We start from the raw sequence: 16,428 nt of genomic DNA on the forward strand, positions 1-16,428 counted from the left end.
ACTATTTCTAATTTGCAAGAGATTTTAAAAATTATTAGAAGTAGAATTTTATCATGTCTTTTCATCACTTTATTAGTATGATCATGTGGCTTTCCTCTATCTGTAGAAGTAATGATTATATGGATATATTTTCTAATAATAAAATATTCTCACATTTCAAAATCAATCTCAATTATGTGGTATTTCTATTATACTGCTAGCTATTATCTAAGGACAACTTCAATCTTAATTACCTGGTAGAATAATTTTGCAACATGCTTTAGAAATGGAACATATTATGTGAACTACTAGTAAATAATGCATGTTATATTTTTATTCTAAGCTTCACATACATTTCTAAATGGTTGGGAAAGGCTCTGAATAATATCTTGGACACACACTTTCAAAGATAACCACATATGGAGCATATATTCAGAAACATCCAATAAACACCTTAACCCAGGAGGAAGTTACATGAATTTTGGCAAATGGTGCTCTGTTATCTTTCAGAAGAAATAACATGTAAAAATCATTATTGAAAAATCAGTACTCAGACATATTCACTATGTGACTCTGAACCTCTCAAATTGGATTCTTACAAAGAGACATATACATTCCAAACATAATCCAAAAAGAAGGTGGGGGGGATTGAGCCAGTAAGCATTATGTTCTGGGTGATACCTAACATCATGGCAAAAAGAAACATATTCATTCACACTGCCTCTTGAAACACTGATAATCAGCCAATAGGTCTATTTTTAGTTAAATACTGTTTTTAATCTAGTACTCCAAAACAATCTATCAACCACTGCCAGATCCACAGAGTCAAGCAAAGACAATAGAGGCCAAAAAAAAAAAAAATCTGGATATTCAAACACAGAATTTCATGTTCACTAAAGTATATGTATACCTTGGAACAGGAGTAGCATTCTGAACTGTTATATCCAGTTCTAGGAATAGTATTTAATATGATGTGGAAATTTCACAGTTGACCTTTAATGTGGTACTGCACTGAGAAGTAGTAGTTCAAAAAGGGTAAAGTGTTACATTCCATTAGTGGCTGGAAATTTCAAGCAAGAATAAGCAAAATGAACACATGACAGGATTGCAAATTCATGCACCCAGCTAACTAGGAACAACCAAATTTGACAATCATACACTGCACATTTCTGTAACTCCACCGTGTTTTATTTTATTATTGTTGTTGTTATTACTTTAACCTTCTGGCTAACTCCTGCATGCTCCTCAAAACTCAGCAATTTAAAACCATTTTGGAAAACCACTTGGCAGTACCTATTAAAGCTGGTTATAGGCACTTCCTTTTACCAGCCATGTCACCAGTTCATGAGCTTACTGTGTACATCTCTTTCCCATATCACCTTCAATTCCACAACTGCCTATAACTCATCAGTTTCACTCTAAGACACATACCAAGCCAGAAAAGTTTACATGTGTGCAAGAAGATATGAAAGTAGAATACCCATAGCAACACTGTGAACTACGATCCAAAAATAAAACTATCCAACTGCCCATAGCAGTCGATCGGATAAGCGGAACATCCACACAATGGAATATTGTACAGCAGTAAGAATTACAATCAGATGCAACAGTGTGGATAAATTTTACAAACACCAAGTTGAGTGAAAAAATACAGGCGCGCGCACACACACACAGAGTACATGAATATGTTTCATTGATGTAAACAATAAAACAGGCAGAACTAATCTATGCTGTTAAAGCCAAGAGATTAGCCTTGGGTGGAGAGGTAGCAGAATTCAGGAAGGGAGCGGGGTAGTGGGAAGAGGGTGCGGTTAGGGTAATGTGAGGACCTCTGGGATGCTGGAAATGTCCTGTTTCTTAATATGGGTATCAGACGGCTGGTTACAGGGATGTGCTCATCTTGTTAAAACTCACTGAGCTATACTATTTAGAACAGTGTACCTTTTAAACTGTATTTTACATTTCAAAAAAAAGGTAAAAGAAAAAATAATCAACTCAACCAAGTATCAATTTCTAAAGACGGTTTTCACTATTTTTGAATGTTGTCCACCTCACCAAGCGGTTATGAGACTTTAAATAGAGGTGTAAACTATATAGAAATTACCAGCATCTTGCCTGGCATACAGTACATTGTTACTAAAAAGGATTCATTCTTATCACCTTTCTCCGATTTCTCCCTTATCTGTATTATCATATCCCTTTATATATCCATTTCTCACTGTATAATAATCATGTTTTGCTTCATTATTATTCCCATTAGATGACCAGCAGCTTGATGAATATGACATCTTACTTGTATCCACTGGAGCTATTCCAGAGTAGGTATTCAATAAATATTTGATAGAATTGAATAAATGGCTGTAACAAAGCTTCATGGTTTTATGATTAGTAGGGTCCCAGGTGATTTATTGGTCAACCTCTCAATCCATCTAACTGGCCACGTGGTTGAGTTACAGAGGAAGCTGAAAGCTGCCTAGGACCAAGAGTGTGATAGGGCTGAAGCAAGCCATCTCCTGCAGTGAGAGAGGGAGCTGACTGTTTGCAGTGAAAGATGTATACATACTTCCACTTAGAGCCCAGCCCATAGCATAGTGGCAGCATCATATTGCAATGCTAGCACCAGCTGCTGGAAGGGTATCGGACCATGCAAGCAGAGATTAAAGGTAGGTCAAATCTAGAACAACACTGCGAGAAATACTAAACCAGGACAGGAAAGAGGACTTAACCATCTTTCCTTCAGTCCAAAACAAGAGAATGGCAATATTAGGACAATTAGAGCTGGGTATATAAAGATGTATCAGGTACCAGGGGCAAAAACGGTACCCAGCATGAAGGATAAATACTATAAGGCCCAGGCTTTCAGAATGCACAAAGTAGGGGATCAGGCTTCTGGGAAGATTCTAGATAGAAGAGCAAAGCAAATAAGACTCCAAAGCTGTTGCAGGTCTGGATGGCAGAGAACATTCAGGTCTTCTCTTCTTGGCTCGAGGAATTGGTAGAGCTAAACTAAACACCAACATATAACATTGCTCTAGTGCCAGGAAACTTACCAGTGAAGAGGGGAGCAGCAGACATCAAAGCTTGGAGCTTTCAAATCAAGATCATTGTCTTATAACTCTGCATTTGATTGATTATAAATGATGACACCTCAAAATTCTACATTTATCTTAAGATGCTAATGATGGCTAGAGCAGGACCTAAGGAAAGTGTCCAGCTGTAGATAAAATGAGGAGTCTGAAATGCATAATCTCTTTTTTCTTTTTTTTTTTTTTTTTTTAAAGAGACGTGCTCTTGCTATGCTGAACAGGCTGGAGTGTTGTAGCTAACCACAGGCACCATGATGGTGCACCATAGCACTGAACTCCTGGCCTCAAGCAATTTTCCTGCCTTAGTTTCCTACAGCTAGGACTACAGATGCACACCACCAAGTCCTGCTGGAATGCATAGTATATTAAGTTTCATCCTAATTCTGAAACCTTGTGTTGACAGCTGGCTTAAAAGCTGATAGACTGGCAACTCGGACCCATAGCTAGAAGCTATATTAAAAAGTTACATAAGATACAGCTATTTTACATACATATATACAGTATATAAAATAGCTAATAAAACTGCATCACAGGGAGGCTGTTACATCAATTCATTCCCAGTCTTCAGTTTAAGAGGTTGGTAATTCTGTCCATCCCTCTACTGTGGATCAGCCAACCAAACCAACTGGCCATGGGAGACACATCTGATCAATGACTGCCCTGCAGGGCTCACCTGTCTGGTCAGTGGGTTCACTTATGAAATAGAATTAGACTTGGGAATGTGTCACTTACTGGGCAGAAGCAGAATGAAAGAAACAAATGAAGCAAGGAAAGAAGGGAAACACCTTCTGACAACAGATTTCCTAATCAATCATTCATTCAGCATATATGCCAACATAATGCCAGCTATGTGTAGGACCTGTCTACCATGCTGTGGTTTGAAGTGTCTCACAGACCTCAAGAGGCTCTCCTTAGAGAACAGATAGGTCTAAAGTAGTGGCTCTTATGCATTGGTAATTTTGCCCCCCAGGGGACATATAATATGCAGATATATTTCTGATGGTCGAAACTGGGGAAGTTTCTGACATCCAGTGAGTAGAGGTCAGGAATGAGATTAAATATCTTACAGCACACAAGACAGCTGTCTACTTTCCCAAGAAAGAGTTATCTTATCTGGCACGAAATGTCAATAGTGCTGAGGCTCAGAAATACTGATCTAAATGGAGAGAATAAATCAGTAACAAAAGCATGTGATACACACATACATAGGTTTCTACCTAAGAAATGAAAGAGAACAATCTAAATCATGGCAGGGTTGGAGTATATGATGGTTTCTAGAAAAGCTTTCCTGAGCACCTGACTCATGAGGTAAATTTTGACACAGATTAGTAGAAGATTATGAGGAGGTGAGTGGAAAGAAGGGAAGGGAAAAACAGTGGTCAGGGTGAAGGAACAATAGGTGTGATGGTGCATAGGAACTGCATTACATAACTTATTCATGTTAGAGACAAGGCCCAACCTGGAGCATTGTTGTTTGGAGGATTGAGAGGTAGGCAGGGGGTAGCTCTGCTAGATGAGATATCCGGATGCTAAACCAGAGTATAGATCAGCAATGTCCAATCAAACTTTTTGCAATGGAGAAAATGTTCTAAATCTACAGTGTCCAGCTCAGTAGCCAACAGCCACATGTGAGAAACGAATACTTGAAATGTGACTGAGGGGCTGAGAAAATTATTTTTAAACTTTAAATTTAATTGACATTAAACTAAATGTAAATTAAATTAGCTTAAGTTGAAATAGACACATGTGGCTAATGCCTACCATTTTAGATATAGCTGATCTTGACAGCTACAGAAAGATTAGGGATGGGTACATACAGCTAGATAGAAGGTATAAATTATGATGTTGGACAGGACAGTAGGGTAACTATACCTGACAATGATATATTGTATATATTGTTTATTTCAAAATAGCTAGAAGAGATTTGAAATGTTTCCAACACACCAAAAAAAATGATAAATGTTGAAAGTTATGGATATCCTAAATACTCTGATTTGATTATTACACATTCTATGCATGTGCCAAAAGATCACATGTCCAATAATCACATGCATCCCATATATGTGCAAATATTATGTATCAATTTAAAAGGATTAGTAGTATAGTTTGATGAGATTTGGACTTTAGATTGCCTAGAAATATCCCAGAGTAGGGCTTCTACTTTTAAAGTACATAGGGATTATCTTCGAAACTTATTAAAATGCACATTCTGTTTCAGTAGGTTTAGGCCTACTTTGTTTTATGTTTTTTTGAGACAAGGTCTCAACTCTGTTGCCCGGGCTGAAGTGTGGTGATGTGATCATGACTCACTGCAGTCTTGAACTCCTGTGGTCAAGTGATACTCCCAGCTCAGCCTCCCAAGTAGCTGGGACTACAAGTGTGTGCCTCCATATCCGGCTAAATTGTTTTTACTTTTTGTAAAGATGGGCTCTTACTATGTTGCCCAGGCTGGTCTCAAACTCCTGGTCAAGCAACCCTCCTGCCTTGGCCTCCCAAAGTCCTGGGATTACAGGTATGAACCACTGCATCCAGCTCAGATTCTTCACTGCTAGCAAGCTCTCATGTGAAGTAAGAACTTTTGGCTCATGGACCACACTGTAAATAGCAAGAGTCTACAGCAGCACTGTCCAATAAGATTTTCCATGATGATGGAAATGTTCTGTATCTATGATGTCCAATATAGTTACCACTAGCCATATGTGGCTACTGAATATGTATAATGTGGCTAATGCAATGGAGGAATGGAATTTTTAATTAAGTTAAACTGATGGATATTTAACTTTGAACATCTGCATGTGAGTACTGGCTATGCATAGTATTGGACTATGCAGATCTATATCTGTGCTACCTGAATTATGAACCAAGCTGTTTTAGAATTTCACAGGAAGGTAAGTACAGAAACAAAGTAAATATGGGAACTTACAGAGCAATCAGAGAGCAATGTTAGTCTATTTAAATTATTATTTAAATTTTAAAAATAATTTTTAAATTTTTAAAAATATGCATGTCTGCATTTTCATTTAATTTTTCTAATAATTCATTTACATTGTCTTATAGTAATATTAGACAGTGATACATTCAGGAAAAAACCTGCTCTTCTCCAGGAACAGAAAGATAAATACTACTTGTTCTCATTCACATATGGAAGCTAAAAATGTGAATCTCTTAGAAGTAGAGTGGAACAGTGGCTACTGGAGGCTGAGAAGGGTAGCGGGGAGGGTGCACAGGGGACTTGCTGAAGGATACAAAATTATAGCTAGATCGGAGGAATTAATTACAGTGTTCTATAGCAATGTAGGGTGACTGCAGTCAAAAATTATATATATTTTCAAATATATGTGACAGGATTTTGAATGTTCCAAACCAAACAAATGATGAGATTCTGAGGTGATAGATTTGCTAATTACCCTGATTTGATCACTAGACGTTTATCAAAACTCACTATGTATCCATAAATATGTACAATTACTATATGCCAATTAATAAAAAATTAAAAAACAAGTGGAGAGTTGAGCCTGAACAACATGAACTCTCTCTACAAAAAAAAAAAAAAAAAAAAAAAAAAAATTAGTGGAGCATGGTGTACACCTGTAATTCCAGTATTCTGGGAGGCCGAGATGAGAGAATCACCTGAGCCAGGGAGGTCAAGGCTGCAGTGAACCATGATCCTGATCATGTCACTGCACTCCAGCCTGCGTGAAGGACCCTGTCTCAAAAACAAAAAAAGTGGAGAGTTTGAAACACTGGCCTAGAGGACAAATATAGGGGTGGGGATGCACAGAGAAGGCAAGGAGACTTGCCAGGAGGCCATTCCAGCAATCCAGATGGATAGATGGATGGCAGGAAAGAGAGGAAAGTGCAGCTTTGAGGAGGATTAAAAAGGTGTGCTCTGTAAAGATTGGTAACTGAGTGAGTATATGTGGTAGTAGGGAGGTGGGCGTTTGTATTAACAATCAGTGCTGGTAATTAAATGAAACATCCTCTTGCTGAGGTAAAGATTGAATGAACCAATTGTTATTCATATTTTATTTTATTTATTTGTTTATTGAGATGGAATCTTGCTCCGGTAGTCAGGGCTGGACTGCAAAGGTGTAATCTCAGTTCACTGCAACCTCTGCCACCCAGGTTCAAGCAATTCTCCTGCCTCAACCTCAGGAGTTCATCTTTCATTTTTCATACTTTTTTAAGTCTCCAAATGTGCCATTAGGCTTTACGATGGATAGAGCCAACTTATTTAGATTTGTTCAAATCACTAGAATACATTTAAGTAGGATGATCATTTTCATATATCATTAGACATATTTTTGGATAAAATCTGGGAATCGCTCTTGCTTCATGCATATATTGATAAGTCATCTCTTTGAGTGGGTTTTCCCAGAAAGTCTACTAATCCCATATATTTTATGGGGACTCTAGAGAGCATTAAAATCAGAATGACCATTTCTGAGCTTCATTCCAAATTTTTGGATTGGCTTCATTTGAGTTCCCATAGTTTCCACTTTTAAATACAAAGTTCCCAGTTTTCTTTCTTGATTGCCAACCTGTACATAATGAAATTATATTCTTAAAGCCTGGCTGTTTCGACCTTAAACTATAAAGCAATTTGCAGAAGTGTGGGTGGGAGGAGTGAAGACAGAATTGGGGCTTTGCTGTCAGACAAATAAAACGAACTCACTGAGTGAAAGCGGCAAGGCATCAAACAGCTGCCTGTAATCGGTTCTTAATTCAGGGATTGGATAGTGGGAGTACCTGCTGCGAGGTCAGCACTGTGCTATGTTTGGGTGGATTGAAAGAAAAACAGAGCCTTGATTTCTTTTTCCAGTCTGTTCTGCTAACTAGTTGCGTGGAAGAAATATTTTACATATCAAGTGGCAGTGGGCAGCAAGCACCTGGAGATAATAAAATGTTAAGGTAGACAGGCAAAGCTGCACCATTCTAAGAGTTATTTATTGTTTTTGCTTTTCTCCTAAAATTATCTAGAAGCCTCCTCATTCATGACCTAGGCTCATGCTGTTCAATATGGTAGCCTCTAGTCCTGCAGTGTGGCTGGTCCAAACTGAGGTGTATTGTAAAGGAAAAATACACATCCTGGGATCCAAAGACTCTGTACTCATTCCTTCCCCCACAAAAAAAAAAAGGAAAAAGATAAAACAAGGAGAATGTAAAATATCTCAATAAAATTTTACATTGATTACATGTTGAAATAATATTTCAGATGTTTTAGGTTAAATAAAAATATTTTAAAAATTAGTTTTACTTGCTTCTTTTTATGTCTCTTTAATTTGGCAACTAGACTATTTCACATTACCTGTTCATTTAAAGGAAGTCAGGGCATCAATCCTAGATTGTTGCAGTAGGAGGTTATAACATAAAGGAGATAGAGAGGTCCTGGAAACGTCTTCAGGGAAAATGCAGAACATATGAGGAAAGCATCAAACTATGGATCAAGGATTCTAAAATCATTGCTACAGGCCCCCAGCTTCTCCGCATACACATCCTCCAATCTCAACCTTTCTCCTGGCAATATGTTCAATATGACCTGGGCACAGTAGAACGGCAAAGGTGAGAGGGGTAAGTGGGCAAAGGTGGTTTTGCCGAGTCCAGCACACTACAGTTAGTGGAGAGAATGCAGCAGAGAGTACACAGGTACCAAGGGAAGCTGTAGGATTGGTGGACAGAAGTAGGTGTAGGTTTGGGGCAGGAGTTCACAGTGAAAGGTAAGCTTATGGCTTGAAGCATCAGTGAAGGTCACCATCAGGGGTATGAGAATGACTTGCAAAAGACACATGATTTTCAATAACCACAGAAGACCTGGCTTGATATTAAACAATATAGGAGCCCTCAATCAACCAGTGACCACTGCAAGAACAAGATGGCCCTCCCCATGTGCCTGGACACCATCCCGTGATGGAAGAGACAGAGAGGAAAACCCTTGTACAGGTTACAGATAAGAAGGCAGAAACTTAAGACTAAAAAGGTCTTAAATGTGAAAAGACTGCAAAATATTTAAGTAGTAACATCAAATATTTGCTGTAGTCAGCTTTAAAAAGATAAAATTGAAAAGAAAAATCACTTAAACACCTAATCCTCTCAGCTCTACTGTTATATCCTTAAAGTCCCTATCCTGTTCAACTGGCAGAAGTGAGAACTGAAAGTGAGAACACCTTGGCTATAGTTCCTTTCAAGGAATTGTTGCAGGTCTCAGTGATAAATTTCTTTAGATGAGCCTAGCTAAGACTGCTCATTGTGCCTGCCACTTGGCAGGTGAATCATGAGAACAGAAACAGCAAAAAATTGACTCTAAAATACCAAAGGTGAAAAAGTACGTGAAGCTGAAAGTTCCCTTTCACAACACAGAGGGGAATCCAAGTATGTTAGGATACAAGATATCAGGAAACTATAAGATTATCTCAAATTCTAAGATTTTAAAATATTTTAAACCTCAACAGATGTAATTTGAAAATATGCAGTATATTTCTTTCTTCACATGTGCCATAAAGAACTCAAAGACTCAGTTTATATAAATAGAATAGTCCCCAACTTCACAATTAGGCATTTAAAAGACGGTATCTTCACACTTGATTCAGACTCTGTTGTAAAAAATCCAACTGCAGAAAAAACAAAAGTGGGGGGAAAAATAATGGAGAAATGTTGATCCATGACTGGATATTGAAAACATGTAATTACTGTTAAGTTCATATATGTGACAAAATGAATCCTTTTCTTACTGAGATACTTACTGAAATATTTATGGATGAAATGATAGGATGTTTGGGGAAAATAACCCATTGCCTTGGGGACAGCAGAGAATTAAATCAGTGTTTAGATCAAAGTATGAGTTGAGGATGGTTTTAAAGAGGTGATATATACATTAGGGTTCACTATACTTTCTCATCCTTTGTGTACATTTGAAATTTTCCACAATGAGTATTTTAAAAATGAATACCACAAGCATAATGAGCTGAAGAAGCCATTATATAAAAGCGTACACACTGTGATTCTGTGTATATGAAGTTCAAAACCAGGCAGGCGAAACTCATCTAATGAAAGGAAGTCAGAATAGTTCACCGTGGTGAGGATGGATAGTGAACAGAAAGAACACATGGAGATTCTAGGGGTGGCGTGGTGGGCAAGAGCATGGTGCCAAAATGTCTTATTTCTTGATCAGGCAATGGTTATGAGGTTGTTCCATTTGTGAAAATTATTTTGAATTACGACCTTTAAAATTTATTCACTTTTCTATGTATTTGTTGTAACATAAAAAAGTTTTTTAAAAGGTTTTTTTCAAGCTTATATACTGCGTGATGATTACATAGGTGTCTATTTTAGTTTTTTGGTCTCATCTATTCTCAAAATTCAAAGTACTTATTAAAAACCCTGTGGGTGCTGAACTGCTAACCCTCTAACCCACCCTTAAAGATAGATACAATCATTTCTAATTTATAGAAAAGGAAATGGTGGCTCAGAAGGGCTGAGAAACTTATCCAATGCCACAGAATTAGTCAGCCAGGACTCAAATACACATCTACCTGGCTCAAATGCCTCTATTATTTTCATTTTACCACAGTGATTTCCAAAACAAGCACCCAACAGATATGCAAATTAAGTTATATGTTTATTTTACATTAAGCAAACTGTTGTTTAAAATGTGGTGTCTGCCATCATTCTCAGCAAACGCAAGAACAGAAAACCAAACTCTGCATATTCTCACTTGTAAGTGGAAGTTGAACAATGAGAACACATGGGCCCAGGGAGGGTAACATCATACACCAGGGCCTGTTGGGTGAGGGGCTAGGGAAGGGATAGTATTATGGGAAATACCTAATGTAGATGATGGATCAAAAGGTGCAGCAAGCCACCAAGGCACATGTATACCTATGTAACAAAACTTCACATTCTGCACATGTACCCCAAAACTTAAAGTATAAAAATAAAAATATTTAAAAATCTAATTTGTTTTAAGCAAAATAACTCAAAATGAAAATAATTTGAAACTGTATGCAACTTAATAAGCAACTTTGAAAAATTCCCTTAACATCACACACACCAAATCTCCCTATACTTTACCTATTAACTCTACCCCTTTTGTGCTTTCTAGAGCATAATTGCCGCTTCCTGAGCAAGCAGCTTAGGGGTGAGGCTAATGATCCTATCTGAACTTAAGATATATTTTATTCTGCAAGAACGGGAGTTTGTCAAATCAGGTTGGGGAAATTCATTTTTAAAACTATTAACTATATGCTTCCTTAAAGAAGAGGTTTAATTTGCAAGCATATGTTTGAATTGAGTCACTCTTAAGAATGTATGCTCTTTTTGAATTCTACAAGTATTTGGATAGATGTTTATATACCCAAAACACAATCCTTTCCCATGGAATTTAACCAAGATTTTTTGCCCTGGGAAATGAAGAGACCTGGACTTAATTCAACAAAAGCAAATGTGCACAGTAAAACAAGTTAAACGCTGAATTTCAAAAGTTGAGACACTTTACAATCAATAGTAAGCAATCAATCTTTTTATTTACTAAGAAAGAAAGATTGAGAGAAAAAAACTAAAAGGTCAAAGCTAAGACCCTATCAAAACTTCAGGCTTGACTGTTCAACTTGGACTCCTCCAAATGGCTGGCTTGCAGGGTATTAGCCAATGTGATGGTAAAAACCAGTCTTCAAGTCTTATTCAGGACAGAGTGATCTTACAACATGTTCTAAATAGAGCTGTGAGACAATATAAATGTTCAAAGAAGGCCTGAGTTTTGGCACTTTATTTGAAGCTGAATTCCCTGAAAGGGCAAGACTCCTTAGCAGGGCAACTATAGCTTCTGCAATAGAAATGCAACCAAGTCCTTACATGGGATGTAAACAGGAAAGCTTATTGACACTCTGGTAGAAACAATTCCACTTATCAGGCACTGCTGCAAGCTATAATAAAATTGGAACATTTACCTATCAGTGGACAAAACTGTTTAATTTAGGATAGACAGTAGACATATAGACATAGGTTATCACTCATGAGTGAAATAATAATTTAGCTAATTAAATGCTATGACCATGACACATTTATAGAAAAGGATGACACACACATTTGTTGAATAGCTGAACAGTATTTTTACAAAAGCACACTGAATAGTAAAGGATTAAACTTCACAGAGAAGGTTGATGTAGTCAAGGTTGAGAAAACCAGTTTATTTGTACCTGATTACAATACTGAAGACAGACATTGAACAAAATTATTAAAAATGATGTAAAAGGGGGCAACATTAAAAAGTCTAACATCATGTAATTGGAGTCCCAAAAGAAGAGAAGAGTGGGAAAAGATATTTGAAGAAATGAACAAAATTTTGCCAAATTTGGTGAAAGACATGAATTTATAGACTAAAGAAACTCAGCAGAAACAAAATAGAATACAAAGAAATTCATGTTTAGATTCATCATAAGTGCTGAAAATCAAAAATAAAGAGAAAACTTTGAAAGTTCCTAGAGTAACACAAAATATTACCTAGACATGAACTATGAATTTGAGTAATTAACAACAACGGGCACAAGAAGTTGACAAAAATCTTAAACGTGTTGAAAGGAGACAACTATGTTACCCGAGAATTATATATCCAGGAAAAAATATCATTTAGAAATGAAGGAGAAATAGTGACATTTTTAAACAGAATAAAATAAAGGGAACTTTTCTCCAGCACATCTGTACTATGGCAAATGCTAAAGGAAGTTAGGCTGAAGAGAAATGAAACTTGGAACTTCAGAAATTAATAACAAGCACTGAGAGTGGTAAATATGCGAGGCAGGTGTTTTTAAAGATGATTTCACATTTTTTCAAAATACATGTTAGCATTTGAAGCAAAATTACAAGCACTGTCTTGTTAGAAAGTCAGAAAATTTCTTGTTAGAAAATGACAAACATTGTCTTGTTCAGAAAGTATGTTGCTATAATTAACATACAACCACTATGGAACCAAGAAGCAGGTAAATAAGCACATATGGTTACATAATTTCTACATGATGAAATGTAGTATTAAAGCTGTTTTGAACACATTTACGAAAAGTTCTTGGAAAAATAATGGAAAGTGAAACCTAAGTTTCCATTTTGAACTTTTTGCTTCAATTCAGCATAAGTGTGCACAGAGATGTTTGAGAAGTATAGTTAAATGTACAGGGCTGTGGAATATGGAGTTTTCAAACTTATTAAATATTGAAACTGTGTAAATTTTAGCTTTGCCCTTGAACTTCTCTTTTCTGAATGTTTCTTATAATACCTATCTCGTTAATGCACTTAGGTTGCTGTTTGAGATTTTTAAGCCTAATGAAGAACCATTTATTGATCGGGGACAGGAGAGCCCAGCCTGAGGTCAGAGAGATCAGTGACAGTGACAGTGGTAGTATGTGAGAGATGAATCTGGTGTGTTCATCTCTCAGTTAAACACACTGGCAAAGAACCAGCCTGGAACCTTCTCATGATAACTGAGATTTAAAACCTTGCCTTTATTTTGAAACATACAGAGCCTATAAATAAATTGTTAAGTCTCAAGGACTTTTTCAAGCTCTTAACTTTCGATTTCTTGGTTCTTATTGTCCAAACGTTGAAGTTATTTAAAAGATAGATTAAAAAAACATTTAAAATTAGAATGCAAATCAGGCAAGTGAGGTTAATTGACCAGTATGGGTTATCATCATCACGATAACAAAGGCGAATTTAGATGCTTTGACAAAGAGGTGATCATGTCCTGAATCAAAATGAAAAATGTCACCTTTCTTTTTTTAAGTTCTTGGCTCACAGTCTTGTAAAGTAGAGCTGTCTGATACTGAACTATCATTGCCTAAAGTTACCTAGTCTATAGCAATAATTATTAACATTAAGAATGTATTATTCCAAGATATATGTACACATATATTTAACCTACATGTATTATTTAATCTTCAAGTCAATTAATAGAGTGGATACAGCTATCATTACTTGGAGTTTACATGTGGGAAGTGGAAGATTCCCAACCTCCCAGAGTATTACTGATGAAACCATAATCTCAAAGCCAGCACTTTTAAACCTTATGCTAACTGCTTCTATTTCCATAAAGGTCTGGCCAATGGTACTGATGCCAGGCCACAAGGCAAATTTCCAAAAGCATTATTTAACCTCTGATCCTGTCCCTTTTTCCTTGTATTAGTTTCCTAGCGCTACCATAACGAAGTACCACAAACTGGGTGACTTTGAACAACAGAAATTTATTCTCTCATGGTTCTGGAAGCTGAAAGTCCACGCTCAAGTTGTCAGCAGGGCCATGTTCCTTCTCTAGACTCCAGGGAAGAATCTTTCCTTGCCTCTTCCTAGTTTCAGTGGCTCCTGGCAGTGGTTGGCATTCCCTGGCTTGTAGCTGTATCACCCCAATCTCTGCCCCAGTCATCATGTGACCTTCTCTGTGACTCCCCATGTGTCATCTCCTCATCTTACCATGATGCCAGTCATAAGATTTTGGGTCCACTCCAATCCAGTACAACCTCATCTTAATTCATTTTATCCTCAAAAAACATATATTTCTAAGTAAGTTTACATTCTGAGATTCTAGGAGGATGTGAATTTGCAGGGAACACTATTCAATCAAGGAACCCCCTAGTGAATGCACTATTTCTTTCTGAATAACCCCTAATCTGATTCTACTGTTTTTGTGGAATTTAGTAAACCTTGCATTTGATTAGCACTTTCTGAATTTCAAATGGTTTTATCTGTCTTCTCTCTTTTGATCTTAAAAATGTTATACAGAACCTGGGCATGTGATACCAATCTCAGTTTTTGGATGATGATACTGAGATCTTAAGTCATTTATCAAAGTTCAAAACTCAGTTAAGCAACAGATCAGGAAGTAGAATCTAGAATGTGTAACTTTAACTCAATTTACATTCCCAAATCTAACACCCTGAAAATAGGGCTTATCAAAGATGTATTGCATTCTTATTCTATGCCAGGCATTGTTTTAGTTACCAAGAGCACAAGGATCTTTAAACTTGACTCCCCACTTGCCATTAGTTTGTAACCCAGAAGAAAATAATCACTTAGAAAACCCTCACATTGTTTAAAGGGGCCACATATACTAATTATAAATAATATATCAAATGCATCAATGTGAAAGCATTAATTTTTAACATAACAATTCAAATTCTTACCTATCCTTCTAATAATATAACTCTTATTTGTGGGAGAAATCAGTCAAATAATACACATTTGTGGGAGCAAGTGAACTTAACTCTAGAAGTGTGTGAGTAAACAAATAGATTTGGACACATCTGAGCTGTTGGTTTAGGTGTAGTGACTACTCTCTATCAGAAAGACATGAGCTTCTGTCTTGTTTATGAAGGTTTAAAGAGAACTGTCAATATATTACATCAACAAACCAGAGCTTGGGAAGCAACAACTAGGCTAAATCCCTCAGGTTACAGTTCCTGCCCATTTAACAAATGCATTCCTTACAGAGAGCAGTACTTGCCTCAGAGAGAGCAGCCCAACCTCTAACAACTATCCAGGTTCCATACCTCCAACACCTGCTCCAGGGCCTTTGCTTGTACCAGAGGTTCCCACCAATATCAGTCCCAACACTGCCACTAACAAATATGTATCATAAAATAAAATTCATTGATCATGTAATCTAGTCACTGATATAATTTCTTAAAAACCAATATAACGCTCTCATTGAAATATGAAGACATAAAAGGAAATCAAGTTTTTCTAATAGCATATGCATCTTGCTATATTAGTGCTTGGCCATGGCTTCACTAGAAGACACAGTGAAGTCATCAGATACTTGTACAAATAAGGAGAACCAACATGAGTGTCGCACATTGAGGGAGGTGCATTACTTCAGTATTCGAATGCTAGGACTGGTGTAGCAGTACCATTATAAAATGGTAAGTAACTCTTGGTAATGTTCTGAACAACACAAGGGAAATCATTCCTCAATTATAAGGCAGTCACAGTCCTGGAAATCCAGTGTAGAAATCAAACTCTGAAACTTCTAATTCACAGCTCAATAAAACCCTAACACACCTATATATAGGATGGAATTATATATGTAGTTCAGGTCACTTTAAAATGCCTTTTTTCATCTGCATAAATATCGGCTAGAAAATTTGAAACTTGTGCAAGAAAGTGCTGACCCTTTCCCATCATATTCCCCAATCCATGGAATAACCAAAATGCCCACAAAATTCTAAAATATTTTCTAGGGAGTGGCATTGCCCTTCCTTGAGGCCCACTAATTCATGCTCTCTGTTGCCTTTTACATACTAGATTTTGTCTAAGTTCCTAATTTTATTTGTTGATGCCTATAGAGTGTTTACTATATGCCAAGATATTTTATAAACACTAACTT

The 16,428-nt window shown here is 36.8% G+C and overlaps 1 protein-coding gene and 1 long non-coding RNA gene across 3 annotated transcripts in view; both read right to left on the reverse strand.

The window, feature by feature from the left end:
* The window catches only part of PLCB1 (phospholipase C beta 1), a 724,287-nt gene that overhangs the window by 628,956 nt on the left and 78,903 nt on the right, over positions 1–16,428 (reverse strand). The gene's annotated exons all lie outside the window — the stretch shown is intronic.
* LOC141585683 (uncharacterized) overlaps positions 1–16,428 on the reverse strand; it is a 118,742-nt gene that overhangs the window by 41,024 nt on the left and 61,290 nt on the right. The window contains exon 2 of the long non-coding RNA XR_012519303.1: positions 1–16,428. This exon is cut by the window's left edge and continues 41,024 nt beyond it; it is cut by the window's right edge and continues 43,712 nt beyond it. This is a non-coding gene — a long non-coding RNA (uncharacterized LOC141585683).

This window comes from Saimiri boliviensis, chromosome 9, assembly GCF_048565385.1.
Source record: "Saimiri boliviensis isolate mSaiBol1 chromosome 9, mSaiBol1.pri, whole genome shotgun sequence".
Classification (NCBI taxonomy): domain Eukaryota; kingdom Metazoa; phylum Chordata; class Mammalia; order Primates; family Cebidae; genus Saimiri; species Saimiri boliviensis.